Here is a 17,500-nt window from a genome sequence, read left to right as displayed (position 1 = left end):
TTCTGCCACATTAAAAAGAACTCTTTGTAACAGGAGAACAGCCACCTTAAACTGTCACCTATAAAAAAGGGACTATAAACAAGCAGATTGCTGCTAAGCAGGTGCTGCTGGAGGAGTTGGCCCTTGATAATAATAAGATCTTAAAATGGCATCTGCCTTTATTTTATAGCACAATTGGAAAGATGGTTAAAAGTAATAAACCCAGCTGATATGTTTTATGAGTTAGTAGTTAGCAGTGTTTGCAGGGGATGAACCAAAGATTTGGGGGGGAGATGCAGAAGACTAGGAGCAGCACGCTTAAAGGCGTGTTAAGGAAAAGGGCTTTATGTCTGAAAGCACGCGATGCGTATGGAGAGACGTGCAGGTACCGGCGCTCCAGCAGCCGCCGGAGCACGGCTGTGGTTTCAGCTTCATGTGCTGCGGTCCCCCAGCCCCACACTCTTTAGGTTGCATTTCTTATTTCACCTGACAGGCGACTGACAATTTGAAGCAGCGCTATGAAAGAACCTATGAAAGCAATGAAAACTCTTATCATATGAATACATTCTTCGTATCCATTTGCCTTAAGGAAGACCCTGTGTTTGGCTTCACTGTGCTTTACGTCATTGTTTAGGAAGACAATACGCATTTTATTCGAAAACATCTGGCATATTAACCCATAAACAAGTTTCAGTTTATAATGAACAACTTTTTAAAGTTGTGAACTAAAATGAAAAGATAAGGTAAAACTACATAACCACGATGCCCAGCTCTGAGAATTAACATTGAACTAATTTCTGAAATGCAAAAGGGGAGCAAAGAACATTTGCAGAATAGTGAAGTCAGTAAAAATAACTTCAGAATTTAGGAAATTATTATAAGGATAAATCACTAAAATGGAATAACATTTGGTTTCATTTGGGGCAAAGGGAGGATGTTTGGGGTTAAGGCCATGAACATATTCATGGCTAAGGCCATCTATATATTTAATATGCATATTAAATATTAATATATACTAACATATACATCTAAATTAATTCATTCTCTAAATTAACTTTAATTACAGAATAAGATCTTTTCAAAGGAGGGAAAGAGCCTTGGGTACCTCTGTACTCTTAATTTTTTCAGGATGATCCAGCAATTCCAGATTCATAACGTCAGCGCATTAAGTGCACGTACTGAATCTCTGCCACAGTCTGCTTGGAGGTTGTCTTCACCATCTAAGGAGACAACAAAGGTGAAAAAGTGTTATAGGCTGCATTCAATTCCATAAAGTATTTCTGAAAAATACAAGTGTCATTTTACTTTTTTTTTCTACTGGTACCTAAGAAAACACTGTTATCTCCCATTCAACCTCCTGCCCCATAAAAAGCCACCGAAAGAGAAGAGGTGCTTTGCAGTGCATCACTCAGGTGTCCCCTACCTCTGCCATGTGCTCTGCAAGTGCATGTGGCCAGTAGCGCTCCTGGTGACCTTGGATTGGGAGAAGACCCCTGGGGAGATAGCTCAGGCCCTCCAGCCATCCTTCTCATTGCAGACCCCTCGCCCACCACTCCTCGGAGCTGTCCCATGCGGTTGGGGTTGGGACCTGCGGTGTGGAGCAGCCACCTGAAGTCAGACAGAGGTACTGCAGCCTCACCATTCTCCATGCCACTGGGTCGACTTCAGTCCATTTTAAAATACTGAGGTTTTTTGACCTTTTTCTTTGGCTGGGAGTGGCAGATGACTCAATTTGTATAAGGTTGGTGTTCTACCTCTTTTTGACAACACTTAACGATACAAAGAGGCTGATATCCCAAAGCCTGCAACTGCTTTTTTTTCCCCCAAAGGACACCCTACTTTTGGTCTACAGGCTTACTGCAGTTTTGTTCCTCTCCAGTGCAGAAGAGGAACCATCAGGAACTTCTGTTGCCAACAGCACTGTTGAAAACTGTCGATTTAGGCTGTGCTGAGGTTTGCTCTGCAGCTCAATAATTCAAAGGTGTTCAAATGAGTTCTGCATTGACAGCATTATTGGTGCCCCTCCTAATCTTACAAAACACACTAAACTATAGAGCAGTATTTTGATTAAATTCTTCAACTTTCCATGATCCTAGACACTGTTTTATGCATGACCTTGAATGCACATAACCAGAAATTTTCAATTCACGGAGACCTTCTCTTTGCAAAATATGGTAAGCGTATCAGGAGCGGATGTCTAAGTAACAGCATCCAAAATTTAATCAAAGATTTCCTTGGACAACTGCAGAAAGTCAGACTCTCCCTCAGTGATATAACTTGCCAGAATACTCATTGCAGAGATTGCCAGATAGGTGACTGAGTACAGAGGCTGAAATTACTTCCCTGAGCTTTCCTTTGTTCCACGGAGGTGCTAAAGTTTTCAATATTGCTGTTTATTATAGATGTCCTTTTAGTCCGTGGCAGCTTGGGTCAGGCGCGGTGGTGCCCGAGGTTGGGACCTCCACTGGCACCGAGGAGAAAACATCCCCTTAAATGCCCCAAAAAGAGGATGCCAAAGATGCCCACATCCCCAGAGCAGAGAAAAAAACGCACAGACAAACAGTAGCCAGGAAAGTAACGGGGAGCAAGGCATGGGGATCTTCTCAGGGAAAGCCCCCCAGTACACACAGACCCCATGGGAGCTCTGCGAGTGGGTCACTCTCATCAGCATGACTAGCTAGCTTTTCCATAGAAAAAATGAAGGAAGCTAACTCATTTAATCAGCTACCATTAACTGACAGCAAGCCCTTTAACCATTAACATCGAGGGTGCCTTGGATGCCACACTGACCTCTGCTACATGGCTCCTCCTGGGAGGACAGCCCGGAGCTCCAGCCAGAACCTCCCTAAAACCAGCTAAGTCAGTTTTTCCATCTCTAGGACAATATTGCCTCAAAACACCAAGTGTAGTCTGGACGGTGTTAGCAAATACATGGGAATTTGGATTTCTTTATGAGCTACTCAACACATAAAATCACTCATGCTCTGCAAGAAGCTAGTCTGCTCATCTGGCATGCAAAAACACCCGCAAGTTCAGGATCCAAATGCCGTTTTGAACAATAAGCTAAAATGCAACAGTTTGCATTGTGAGACCTTAGATATCTTAAAGATGTACATCCACTGGCCCCCATTCTCTGCTCCACACCCATTTTTACAGGCGCTCTCACTGCGACAGCAGTGCCCTGCAGGAGCTGCCTGCGTCGGGGCAGAGCATGCAGTGGCACTAATGTACACGGCAACGCAGCTGCCAAAGCACAGCAGCATGAAGAAGCACGTAGCATTGGAGCACATAAACATTTCAGCCAGCAGACCACATCAGGAGCAGAAACCTGGAGGGGTAGAGATGGGGAGCACAAAACTGTACTCTTTAGTTCTTCCCTGCACAGCTATTCAGGAAGCACTGGATGTTTCATCTAGAAACCACTTCTTTATTAGTATTCTACCCTAAACAGGCATTGAAGCAACTTGATGCTAAGAAAGGATGGACTTAACAGAGCATTTTTTTTTTAGTTTTTTTTTTCCTCGGCACCTAGGCTGTTTCAAATTAAAGAGAATCCGGCTTCAGGAGGCAGTGCTATTTTAATCATTCCAATGTGTCCAGTATGGGAGATGAACTCAAAAGGTGAATATTAAAAGTAGTTGTGGAATTCAGTCATTTCACGAATGAACACATAATAGCCAAAGGCAAAACCGGAAGGCAACTTCACTTCCAATCAGTGTTTTCATTTTATTGAAACCAGATTGGAATTCCTGGAAAGAAGCCTACATATCACATCTTTAATACTAATTTTCATATACTCCAGTAAAACTGTCAGGGTGAATCAGTTGTTGAAGAAAGCTTCCTGTATAATTTACAGATGTACCTCCCTGTAGCCTGAGATTTCGTCCTGAATCAGAAACGTGGTTTTGATCATACCCACAGATTTCCTCTCACCTGTACAGGTTCTTGTTGGCTCTAATTTGATTATTAAAATTGGACATTTTATGGCAAAGCTGGTGATAAAAGTAAGCCAGCTGCTGTATACTCAGCAAGGCTTTACTTTAGGTACTTATATACATAGACACCTATATCTATCAGAGGTAATGCATTCCCGTACACAGATATACTCCACAAATTCATCTTTTTAGGATGAAATAATATTCAGAAACTGAACCACTTCATCTATTCGGTGCAAACATCTTCATCTCTCCAAAAACATCAAAGAATCAATAAGCGGCAGAGGATTTCCAAACTGAGATAAATATAACACTTGGATGATGACTATAAGAGCCTTTTCTCCTAAGCTCCACGATAAACCCAGTGCGTTGTTTGTTTGAAGCGGAGTCCAGCGAGGCTGCATGGCTGCCAGCCACCGCAGCCGCCTCCGAAGCCGCTCCGTTTTGCACTTTTTGTTTCCCCGTGAGCTGCCAGCCTGCCAAGACCGCCTGCCAAATCTCTTCCCTGCAAGCATGCAAAAGAAAGAAGGGCGAGCACGCTCGCGAGCCCCCCATGTCTTAATTCCCCCAAGTGCTGCTGTAGGAAGCGCAGCATTATTCCCACGCTCCAGAAGGAGGGATGGGGTCGGCAGCGGGATGCAGGGGTCATTTTGCGGGGCTTTTGTAGCGGTATGTCCGCACTGCTCGGCTTTAGGCAGTGTCAGCACTTCCATTAAAGCTCCATTAGTCTGGGGTTTATAACTCATCTGTAAAATTTGCTCAGGCTGCAGGAACTTGGCAAACAAGGAGTGTGTTGCGGGTTTTTTTTCATTCCCCACCCCACCCCCCGGTTGTTAAAAAAAAACATGGTTTGGCTGCTTTTTAAGCATCTTTTGACACATGTATAAAATGTTTATTAGTTTTAGACATTTCTGTGTTTGTAAAACTCAAAATTATCTTCATTATAAAAAAATGAAATTTAAGGAAGCTGGAGGGCATCTCTGGAGACTTCAATTCAAATCCTGATGAGGCCACAAGTATAAATAAGAGCTTACTTGTCTCACACTAGTTTCCATTCATGTGCTTCACAAAACCAGGGCTCTGCATTGGTGCAGGGGAAAGCTCTCCCCTGCAAGCCCCAGGACAAGCGAGGCAGCACCAGGAGAGCTGGTAGAGCCACAGGCAGGAGACGGTGCATCTCAGTCCACTTCACGCTTGGCAAAAGAGCCCGTTGTCTCCCCCACGTGTTTTAGCATCACAGCGTCCAGACAAAGGTGAAAGAAAATCTGAGCAGAACATTGAAATCTAGTATTAAGTATTGCATGCTGTCCTTTAACCATCTAATTGTGGGGGGCGGAGGAGAGAAAGTGCAGGAAAATAGCTGAGGAACCAGTGATTAAATAGACAAGGATCACATGCAACATGTTCCTTCAGCCGAAACCTCTTTTGGGCTTTCTGGGGATGAGAATATCTTGCTCTCTCACGCTGTGAATAGAGTACTAATGCCCTGGCTGGACCCGGATCCCAACACCTTAATGCTCCTGTTTGGGCCTAACCCTACACGACTGAACAGTCCTACCCCAAAATAAGCCAGAATTTCACCAAGACTGCTCTTCACACTGCATCTGGAAGGTGGAGCAGGAGGGCACGCTATGTAGATCCCCAAATATCATGCTTAAGACAGCAACAAAAACAGCAAGGCAATTTTCATGTGCTTGGCAATGATCAGTAGTAATACGCTGTAATATGCATATGTCAAACTCTCTTTGTATTTTAAGTTCTGTCAGTACCATCTAGTTCATTGCGTGAGGTTTTTTTGGTTTTTTTTCCAAATATAGGATGATTTTCTTATTTTCAATTTTAACAAAAGTGCTTTAAAAATGTATCAGTACAAGGCTGGGTAGCAAAGTGGGTTAATGCACAAGCATTTCACCTCCAGAGGCTTGGTTTCAAAGTTGGGTTGGGTGTCTGCTTGTCACATCACAGACTCACTGCTCCCTGGCACAAATGGCAATATCTGCATGCAGACAGCCTATCGCTGGGATAAAATAACAGGTCATCGCAGGTCAAGACCACAGCATAATGTAAGGATTGAGGTTAGAAATTACATAAACTCTGAATGCCCAAATTAGATTCAGCCATTTCTCTAGTTAGCAGATAGATACAGCAAAGTCTACATATTAAAAGTATATGGAAGATGAGTAGGGGGTTTGTTTGTTTGTTTGACATACTGATGGAGTTATGATTTTGCAAACACATACTGAAGTCTATTCATAATCAGCAAATTATGTAAACATACCCCAAGCTTCAAGGCTATGCTTAAGACCATACTTGAACAAATCTGATATCATTTAAAAAAATCTATAAACTTTTCATTGTTCATTTTATAAAATTAATTTTGCACTCCTTAGCATCAGACAAAAGCTGATCATTGAAATAATGCTTGCATTTCATCTAAACAGAAGAAAATAATTCAGACCTGCAGTAAATTCAAAGCAGTATTTTCCACAGTGTTTGTACTAAGCAAGCTAGTAATACTCAAAATCTTAATCTCTCTTTCCTCTTTTTTTAAGTAAAATTCATCAAGACACACATATGGAAATGCTGAACCTTTGGCAACATGTTTTCTAAGTTTGTCTCCTCTTTATTTGTCTCAGTGCCTTACATCTAAAGCCGTTTAAAAGGCATCATCTGAGCACATAGAAAAGTAAAGTGATGCCTTTTAAGCTGGTGGTGACCAAAGGGATGACTACACCTTGGGTTGTGGAGTGCTGTGCAAGAAACTCACCGAGCACCGCTGGTGCGTGGCTGCCTTCGTGCTGTCCAAGCCAATAACAACAATATTCCACATCTCGTTCTGGAGCTCTCCCATACAGTATGTGATAAACATGTCCCAGTAAGTATCCAGCACTCCCTGTGGAGTGGAAAAAAGGAAGATATTGTTTATTCTTGTTGTGACAGATGAAAGCCAAGAATTTTTTAAGTGTCCCCAGACTATTATCATGGCTCTCTTTCATTGCCTGCCTGTGCCTTCTCCCAAACCCAGCCTTGCAGATGCACTGGAGTATACAGATCCCATTTGATCCCCAGGAATTGCTTCCACTGGGGTCTTCCAGGCATTGTTCTAAGGTTATTCCTTGAAAAGCCCAAACCAAAACCTATTTTTTCTACTCATATTTCTAATTAAAATATCCTCATATCCACCCTGCATCAACCACATACAGCCTGCTTCTGTGTTATTGTCACCCATCTGAACAGTTTTTCCTCAGGCTCTTCAGTCCTGAGTGAGTGGGATTTGGCATTTCAAGCACCTCTTTTTCACTGTTGCAGGAACATCAACTTTGAGCAGCTCTTGGTGGCTGGATGGAAATTAGAATAAAGGCATTTATAGTACATGAGCAAAAGTCCCATCAAAATCTAATACTTCAAAAGGCACAGATCTAGAAATATGCCTTAAACAAGAAAAAGGGTAAATATTAATGTGTGTCTATTAAATGTGATTTAAAGTATTTTGCTCTTCAAACTGCTCATTGCAATATGTAAGATCATCCCGTGTTTGCCCTCTTTGCATACCCTTCCCTAAGCACCCATTGCAGACCCCATCACTGCCTCAAAATCTAATACTTCAAAAGGCACAGATCTAGAAATATGCCTTAAACAAGAAAAAGGGTAAATATTAATGTGTGTCTATTAAATGTGATTTAAAGTATTTTGCTCTTCAAACTGCTCATTGCAATATGTAAGATCATCCCGTGTTTGCCCTCTTTGCATACCCTTCCCTAAGCACCCATTGCAGACCCCATCACTGCCAATGAGAGAGTGCTGGGCTGGACGAACTGCTCCTCTGACCTCATAGGACTGCTCTTTCCTCTTTGTTTCTGCTAAACTATATTATAAAACAAAAAAGTATCATAATTACATCTCAAAAGATGAAGATTTTTATCTCTCTCCTAAAATTTACACAAAACTTTTTATATGTATGATACTGAATAACCAGTGACCAGCTGATGATCCCCTGGGGAAGGCAGGGACATCCCCATTAGCAATCCAAGGGCATTTGATGTGGCACAGCCCTAAACACCTTCTGAAGTAACTCTTCCATACTGAGATGATAAAAGAAGAAAACAAGAATATTTCTGATTAGTAATATGGAGAATATAAAAAAACACAGATGTATCAAAAGTTTAGCACGTCTCTAACCCATAGCATTCACAATAGTGCTTCTTGCAGCATTTTTGTTTCACCAAATCATAAAAAAATCTTCAGTACCTGAGTGTGGCGGCAAAGTCCCCAGCAGAGTCTCGGACCTATTAGTCAGTTCGTTTTGTTCAGGCATCTTCTATTTGGCTTTCCCTTTAAATCTATCTTGGGGACAGCACTATGAACTACCTTAGACTTATGAACCTGGAAATAAGATGATCCACATCAAGTGAAGATCTGAATTATTGCCACAGAGGTGACAAACTCCATGCACCAAATTTGATCAGGAAGATGGTATCGACTTAGGTGTGGCATCTCTATGAGCAGATCTGCATTTGGGCTGATTAGTGTGGCATGAAAGTCAGAGTCCCTAAAGGAAGCAAGAAACTTTCTTGTCTCACTTCCTCTTCCAGATTATCAGAGGGGTCCCTGGTCCCTCTGCCATGTGGGGCGTGCAGATCCCATTGCAGTCATAGCACAGGACAGTATTTCTCATTACTGGTTGAGGTGACTCTTGTTTCATTTTGACTATGCACTCAGGTGGTGGTACCAGAGAGATATTTTTCCGCACACATCTTGAAGCTGGAAGGGAGCATGGATGCAGGAACAACATGGCAGCGTTTATCATTATGATCCCAAGACTAAGTTTCTCAAATTGACGTGAGTCTAATGGGTCAGTCTGGAAATGACACCTCCTACACAGCCAGTATCAGTGCAAGCTAAAGTCACACCAGGGAAGAGCTGATGGAAAGACAGAGCTAGTTCAACAATCCCCATAGCTCATACTGGTCTGATAAGAAGACAAAAGTACAGAGAAGGACAAGAATAGAGAGACAAAACACAAAATAAAGCACGATGACAGACACCCTCTGATGGGAGTGACTGAAGAATGTAATCCTGAGATAGACTGAGAAGGACCTTGAGGGACAGGAGTCCAAGATTTAATTTGAGCGTCAAACTTCATAATGGCTAAAAGTATGGATCCTGGGAGTCATTTTTTAGTAGTGCCTGATCCTAAACCAGAGATAAGACTTTGGATCCCAAGATACAAACCTTAAATGTTTACTGATCAAACTGAGGACTCCACATTCCTGGCAGAGCAGCAAAGCAACAGACCTATCACCTCCAGTGTAATTTTATCACTGTGGAAACCTATATTCCACCAGATGAGGCTTCCTCTGAAATAAAGTAGCTGTCATTTTCTTGGAGGCTCTGAAAGCAGAACCAAAAACCTCTTCAGTGTGGAAAGGATGGTTGGGGAGGGGGCACAGGAATTGCTTTTTTGAAAAAAGCAAACAGGAATTTCTTAGTTAACTCTTTCTTCCAAGTCCAGAGTCAAGTCCACTCACCTGCATTTTGGGAATGGAGCATCAGACAACTCCCATTCCTTCTGCTTGCCTGGGAGACAAAGATGAAAGTACATGTCAGTGTTGCATCATTACCAGTGGCGTGTGATACAGCAGTGACTGTCCTTCTGCTCCACTTCAGCCCAAACCTTGTTTCTTCTTAGTTAACTCTTTCTTCCAAGTCCAGAGTCAAGTCCACTCACCTGCATTTTGGGAATGGAGCATCAGACAACTCCCATTCCTTCTGCTTGCCTGGGAGACAAAGATGAAAGTACATGTCAGTGTTGCATCATTACCAGTGGCGTGTGATACAGCAGTGACTGTCCTTCTGCTCCACTTCAGCCCAAGCCTTGTTTCAAGAAGAAGGTGATGCATCATCCATCAGGGAAATGGCACTGGAGGACATGAGGTGCCACCCACGGGGAGCGATCTGGAGGAAGAAATCCTGCAGGATGGAGGGACGTGCATGAGCCTGACAACATGTGCCCCGCAGCTGGTCCTGCTTGCAGTATGGGTGACAGGGCTGCCCAGGGTGCCAGCCTCTGCCTCTAGCCTGTGTTTTTGGGGACTGAGAAGCTTTGGCCACCAGCAGTGCCTGCAAGGTCCCCGTTACACAGGACAGGGAGATCAGAAGGACAGGCTGCAACACTGCCACCTTCACCATGTCCTTCACTGCAATTTGCAAACCTCAAGAGCTGCTTCTTCAAATTGCAACCATTTTTCCTCTCTTAATTTTGGTTTCCAGTGCCTAAAACAATCTAGCCTGGGGCTGACAGCAAGCATGGTGCCTTTTGGAGTGGGATGAGGAAAGCCTTTGTCCTAGCTCTGTAGGGGAGGCAGGGCAGAGGCTTCTGGATGGAAAGACACGCGCCTTGAGAAGGCAACATTTTGTCGTATTTTCCCCCTTTTGGTTAGTGTCTAATATCACATCTCGGGTCACCCGTTGCAGACAATTAAAATGAAAATCCCACAAACACCGTGAATAGTTGCAGAAGGAAGGAAAAAACAAGAAAAAGAAATCACAAGGCTTATTTTCCAAAAATAAAATCTCTCTCAGAAAACATATCAAACCAGCCAGCACTCACCACTGTGAATAAAATTATCAGACTCAATAAATATTTTATGTTCCCATTCTAATTGCCAAAAAAAAATTTTTTTTTTCATCTTTATTTTTAAACCCTTAACATAATGACTGAATGCCTAATATGGAATTGATAAATTTTTAAAAGGTTTCTTTGAAAAAATTCAAAGCTGAACTTCAGCAGAAGACCACAGGGAAGTCTATAATCTTTAGTTGGACGCCTGGCACACCACTGCTCCGGCCGGTGCCAGCATTGCATTCTGACAGAACAAGTGTTGCATGAGATGTGAAGGATGACTCCGGTCTGTCGAAAAACCCTGGAGCAGGTGTTCCTCATCCTCATTTGCAATGGAGCATGGCCCCTGGCTCAGTGAGCTGGAGCAAATGCGCTGGCAGGACCCATCATGTACCTGCGTGCTGAGATGCACTAATGATAATGGATGCAGGCCTATTAACCACCCCATTTGTAATGGCACACAACGCTGATTGCTCAGGGAGTGAGTCAGCGGCTTTCCAAGAGGGAGTGGGGAATGCCGGGAACCCATGATCCTTTGTGCATCCCTTCTGCTCTGCTGGGTGTACAACTCTGTTAGTCTTTATTTAATAATACAAATGAATACATGATTTGCTACATGATTATACATGAAGATAAGTCACTTTGGGCAGTGCAGCATCAGCCTTGTTGTCTTGGGCTGCGGATCAGCTCCACTTCTGCATTTTTTTTTGCCGGGGCGAGAGGAGGTCCCTGGCTGGGCTTGATCTGAGAACCACTAACTCCAGGGCAAAAGTCAAGGATCCGACAAGTACGCGTAAGCTTTGGGGTTTACAGAAAGCTTCTGCTTATCTTTGAGTGAATTTTTCAGCTCAACTAGGGAAAAACATGCTACTCGGCTTCTACCCTTCATTGCCTTGCTTTCCTTGGGAAAGAAAATCCTCCAAGAATAACCTTCAAAAACACACGCCCAGGCTGCATCGCTGTTTGTGTTGTTCTTAAATAACTCCTTGCTGCTCCATTTTATATAAATGACTCCTGCTGAAAGCCTGTTCCCCCGGTTTGTGGAATAACAAGGCAATTCGGAAAGGACGCACTCGTAAAAAGTAATCGTTAATAAATAGATCACATTACTTGTAGGTACTTGATTTCATGGCCAACTTAGTTAAATAGTCATTTTTGGGCCAGAATATTGCAATCAGCAAAACACACTGTAATTATTATTGTAAACTTAACTACTGGATTTGCCAGGTTCTTGGCAAAACCAAATAAACTGCTTACATTGTCTGCTTTGCAGCAGCTCTGTTTTGATTTCTTTGCAAAATGTGTAAGAGGGCTCTTTTGTTACACTTAGCAAAATAGGAGATTTGGTTGCCAATTTAGTCTAACAGGCAAATGTCTCCAATTATTTTGCTTAATAAAGTGTTGCTTTTTCTGCACAGCAGACAACATATGAAAATAAATAAGAAAGATCAGATCTTACTTGAAGTTGTAACAACCACTTTGTATAAGTATGGTTCCCATTGCAATGTTTCATATTTGATGCTTTGTAAGCACAATTCCTAAATAACTGCATCAAAACTGTCTGGCACATTCTGGTGGCTTTATATCACTCCAGTAATGCAAACAACTGTAAATATGGCTTAAAAGTTGATTTAATTAATTAGTTGAGCATCTTTGTATTTAAAAGTACAAAGCAACTGAATCCCATCAGCCAGACTGGATCCAATACTTCTATTTTTGCTGCTTTTCCCTTGACAGTCAAAGTTTTGAGTTTGAATGACTGTTCAGCAAAAAAAAAACCTAATATAAAAGAGACATATACTCATCACATGTCCACAGTCTTCCCATGGTCAGGTAAAGGCCACAAGTAAATGTCCGTACAGGTATATTCAAGAGCAATCATATTATTGGAAATTGTGTCTACTGGCCCACTATATATTCTATCTATAGAGGTACAGTTCACAAAGACTGAATGTGAGAAGAACGAAGAACAGAGACTTGGCCATTAAATGCAACATCTCAATATTAGCAATTAGCCATATAATATTTTACTGTTCTGATTTTACCCTTGCTCAACTCATTGCTTTCAAGACCAGACTTGGCAACCCAATCCTCGCCCCCCCAAACCACTTTGCTGGCAGTCACATTGCAGTCATCAAAGGGGCTGGAATTTCTCTATATGTATTGTACAGTATATTTCAAAGGAATTTTTCTGCCATGCACAGTATATCAATATTCAATGTGGGAGTAATTTAACTTCTTAATTTATTGCAGCAGTAACAGCATTTTCAAACTGGTCATAAAATATTCTTGTACTCTTCTAATCTGGGTTTTCAATGTTCTATAATGGGAATTCTATGAATAATATTGGGAAGTGAGAGATATTTTATACAGTATCTCTAAGGGAACAGTGTTATTGCATAAAAGTTAGGTGACATGGGAGAGACTGATAGAGGTGGTGTTTAAAAAAAATTTACCCTTCAGGATTTGTCACATGAATAATAATGATTTAGTGACATTTTTCCTTCCTAAAAATCAAATCTACTGTAAGATAGGATTACAAAAAGTATGTTCTAATTATGGATGGCTCCGAACCATACAGAGCAAACACAGCTAGTATTAGCTATCTAATGGCCATTGCAAACTATCCAACTACCCTCTCTTGTCCAGTTTTGAATATATTCTTACTATTTTTTGTATCTTGCTATTATTAAGGCCCCAGTGAGATCAAGGCCCTGTTACAGGACATGCCTCGTAAACAACAGCTACAGGCACGTGCTGGAAGGATTTGCATTCACCACCCACCGCCCGGACAGAGGAGAGGTGAGGGGAGCACCACTGTCTTTCCCAGGCAGGGCAGGAGGTGGGTTTGCCCCGGACCCGAGAGGAGGGTCTGCAGTGAGCCAGGCACCAAGTCTGTCAAATCTCATCCCATGAAGAAGCAACGTGGTTTCTAAACACAGGATGGAAAATTATAGATGTCTTTCCACGGGAGGTCTGTGTGGAAGCTCAGGGGTCCTGGCATGGTGGTACAGCAGCCAGTGCTGCAGCACTTCCAGCAGTGCTAGCTTGGCTTCCCTAGAGATTAATTTTCAAATTTCCTTTCAAGGATATTTGTCCTCTGATACTCCTTAGAGGTCAACAACAGCCTGCCTATCACCTTTTTGATTGGCATACAATTTTGCCTTGGCTGAAAGAGAACCTTGTCCTTCCTCTCAATCGATGCTCGGCCCCAAGCTTTCTTGCTTTGCAGAAGCATCGCGGGCAGCGGTCTGGAGCGGTGTGGGTCGCCATTGCCTCCTCACCCCATTGGTACCCACTGCTGAGAGCTCCAGCCTCGAAGCAGCGTCCTGGGCTCCACCATCCTGCACACCCCGGCCCCAGTTTTTCTACGAACGCTTTGTTTGCTTGCATTTTTGGAACAGCAGGTTTTGTGTTATTGTGTTTTCTGTTTTTTAGCACTTCTGGTGAAATTTATTGTTGTAAAGTGCCCTGAGCACACTGGCAGGGAAAGACAATTACCCAGCATTTCCAGTCTCAGAAAAGTGTAATTGTGATATATATGTGCTCTACCTTCCAACACGGTCCTACGGCCTGAGTCTCATCTTTCCAATTCGACACCATTGTCTTGATGCATTCTGTCCAGTGCACCCTGCGGATGGGGGCTGTGTGCGGGCTTCTGCACTTTGAAATAACCTTACACATTCAGACACAAGTTAGGGACTTGGGGTTGAGGCACAATGTACAATGGAGTAACAATTGTCATCAGTATTTCAACTCATTATAGTATAAATACATTCACATAATTTAAATAAGAACTTACTCTGAACCAGGTCGTTCGTGTACAATTAGAGGATGCTGGGAGATTTTTGATGAAACTATTTTCCAGGGAAACAGCCACTCACTGAACTCAAAGTGTTTCATGGAGCATCAAAAGCTCAACACGTTGAACCAGTCCTTGCTCAGTTTCCCTGTGCCGTAGCTTTCGGATGGTCACACAAAATGAGCCAAACCCAGCGAGCTCAGGCTGTCAGGGCAGAGCCACCATCCCAGGGCTGAGATGCAGCTCGGGCACATCACTCTCAAAGCAAAATAAGGGGACTATGTGCTTGGGCCCAGCCAGTTGAAGCAGATTTTTCTGGTCAGCCCCTCAGCAGCTTTTCTGGTATGTACTACGAGCTCCAAAATCAGGGATAGACCAGCAGTTTACCCTGATGGTGAAGGAAGCAACACACGGGATCTTACTGGGGCACCAAGCCCAGGGAACGGGCATTTCCAGGACAGACTGTCACACCATGTGCATTTCTAAGGTCTAAAAAGATCAATACTTGAAATACTGTCCCGATATACACCCTTTTTTCCTCTTGTGTTTTTATTTACTGCCATTTGGTCATTTATTTGGAAATAAAGCACACAGAATTAAACATGATTGCACAAGGGATTGCATGGGACAGGCTGTCCTGGACTGGATCAAAGGTCCATCCATCTCAGTGCCTGTCCCTGCCTGCAGCCCAGAGCCAATGCCAAGGGAGAGCTGCAAGAGCCAGAGCAGAGAGTAATGTTTCCTATGGCTGTGCTCTCAGTTCCCAGAGATTTGAGTAACAAACAGTCCTGCCCTGATAACTTTTGGCCCACACTCCCAGCTTTTAGTCCCCACGTTGCCTCCTGCCCCTGTTCCCCATGAAGAAGCCACCCCACACCCTTGACCCTCCTTGTGGCCTCTTTCTGTACCCAGGTAGAAAGACTGCAGGTGTATATATTCTATATATTCTCTACGTGAAAGTGCATAATAGGTTTATACACTAGCATTACAGTGCTTTTTTATCTTTCCTAATATTTCCTCATATCATTTGCCTTTTTTTCCTTTTAACATTGCTACTGAACACTGAATGTGCACAAGTGGAAGTATACAAATTCCCAAGACCAGGCACGACTATCCCTAAGCTGATATCTCCATTCCCTATAATCATTAATTATTTTACACAAGAAATGCCAAGCAGCTGGAAGCTTGGGAAGAATTGGTTATGAGCTGACTTGAGAAGATTATAAGATGGATGCAAAGGACAGGTGGCAGAAATTCCCCATATTTTCACCATCACAGAGTTTCACATCAATTCAGTATTTTTTGCAAGACCTAAAGCACGCCTGCTGCTTGGTCTGAGACATGAAGGATCTCGTGCCTGCTTTTATGTGTGTTAGCCCTGCTATATTCTCCTGACTGTGTAGCACAGCTGTGCTTTAGTTACCTCTAAAGCTGACCAAAGGCAGCAGGATTTCCAGCTTCATATACATGGGTTTGCTCATGTGCGCACCCGCAGACATGTACACACACGTATGGAAATTTTTCAAAAAAAAAAAAAAAACTTTCCAGGCAAAGAGAAGCCTCTGAGGTTACCGACAGAGCAGGTTAATTGACATTTTTTCAGTGTCACTGCTTATGCCTTCTGGTATAGATAAGGCTGAGAGGAATAATAATTTCCTTGCCTGGCTACCCATTTCCAGAGCTGCTGGTCAATGGCAAAACATCTGGAGCTCAGTGAGAGCACCCTTCAAAAACTAAGAAAACTCTGGATTTCTAAGAGTTTCATCAAACCTGAGATGTTTCAAACAACATTTCAAGCTCAAATAAATTACTTTTTGGACAAAAAAAACCACTTTTTCAAGACAAAAACATTTTCCTGGAAAATGTCCAGGCTTTGTATTTGCCAAAATTTGAAGTTATGCTCAAGGGAGAACGGAGTACCTTTGGCACATCTGCTGAAACTAGAGGAACTGTGTCTCTGGCTATGGTGAAGGAGGGGGAATGTAGCAACTTAAGCCTGCTTTCTGGGGTCAGGAAGCACACAGAAGAAGTGATGAAAAACAGCCCAAAGCAAGAGGAGAGTGATTTAGTTTCTCTTCCAACATTTTCCTGGAAAATGTCCAGGCTTTGTATTTGCCAAAATTTGAAGTTATGCTCAAGGGAGAACGGAGTACCTTTGGCACATCTGCTGAAACTAGAGGAACTGTGTCTCTGGCTATGGTGAAGGAGGGGGAATGTAGCAACTTAAGCCTGCTTTCTGGGGTCAGGAAGCACACAGAAGAAGTGACAGCCCACAGCCCAAAGCAAGAGGAGAGTGATTTAGTTTCTCTTCCTGCCTCAGTAGTTCGGGGGGGGGAAGAAGGGAAAGCTAGAAAGAAAAATGAATGAAGAAAAACTGAGGGTGGAATGGTTGTGGGGTTTTTTTCCTTTCCCATCTGCAATGGCTTTTGTAGAGATATCAAAATCAAGAAGAGAGAGATCAGATCAAAAAGACTGAGCAGATTCACTTGTAGCAGAAAATACTGTTGGCACCTCTCCTTAGGTAGACCAAGAGCCACACGGTTCCTCACTATTGTTAAAGGAGGATTTTCCTTGAAGTCCAGCTAATCCATTAAGGGAGCAGGCTAGCAGGGGCAATGGGCCAAGAGAAGCTCTGAAAGAGAAACTCAGAAAAATGCTGTGGTGCTGCTGTAAGGGTTGGTGTCTTATCCTACCACACAAGACAAAGGATTAACGTGCTTATCTGGGAGCAGCAAGTGAGCCTCAGCAACGGCGCTGCAGCACAAGCACTTATAGGCATTGGTTAGTGGGCAGCAAGGAGGAAAAAAAAGAGGAAAAAAAATAAATCAATCAGCAAAAGCCCTTGGGAGAGGGATATTTTGAGGCTTTCTGACTTCAGCAGTGTGCTTGGTGCAGAGCGGGAGCGGTGCGGAGGGCTGGGGCACGGTGAGGCTGGCGAGGAGAACAGGGTACACAAGCACGCGCGCCAGCGGGGCCCTTGGTTCATGAACCTGTCAGTCTAAAAGCCTGTTTATGCTTAGCCAGTCTGCTGGAAGCACATCTGCTAATATCCACTAAAGAGAAAAATGGTGTAGGGAATATGTGGATGTCTTCTCTGCCTTGCTTGGGAAGCCAAGTACCAAGGACACAATATTCTGCTTGGGGGAGAAAACAAGGTGAGCG

The sequence above is a fragment of the Aptenodytes forsteri genome, unplaced genomic scaffold (genome assembly GCF_000699145.1).
Source record: "Aptenodytes forsteri isolate BGI_AS27 unplaced genomic scaffold, ASM69914v1 Scaffold15, whole genome shotgun sequence".
NCBI classification, from domain to species: Eukaryota; Metazoa; Chordata; class Aves; order Sphenisciformes; family Spheniscidae; genus Aptenodytes; species Aptenodytes forsteri.
The sequence above is the reverse complement of the archived record's forward strand: the minus strand, read 5'-3'. Positions refer to the sequence as shown.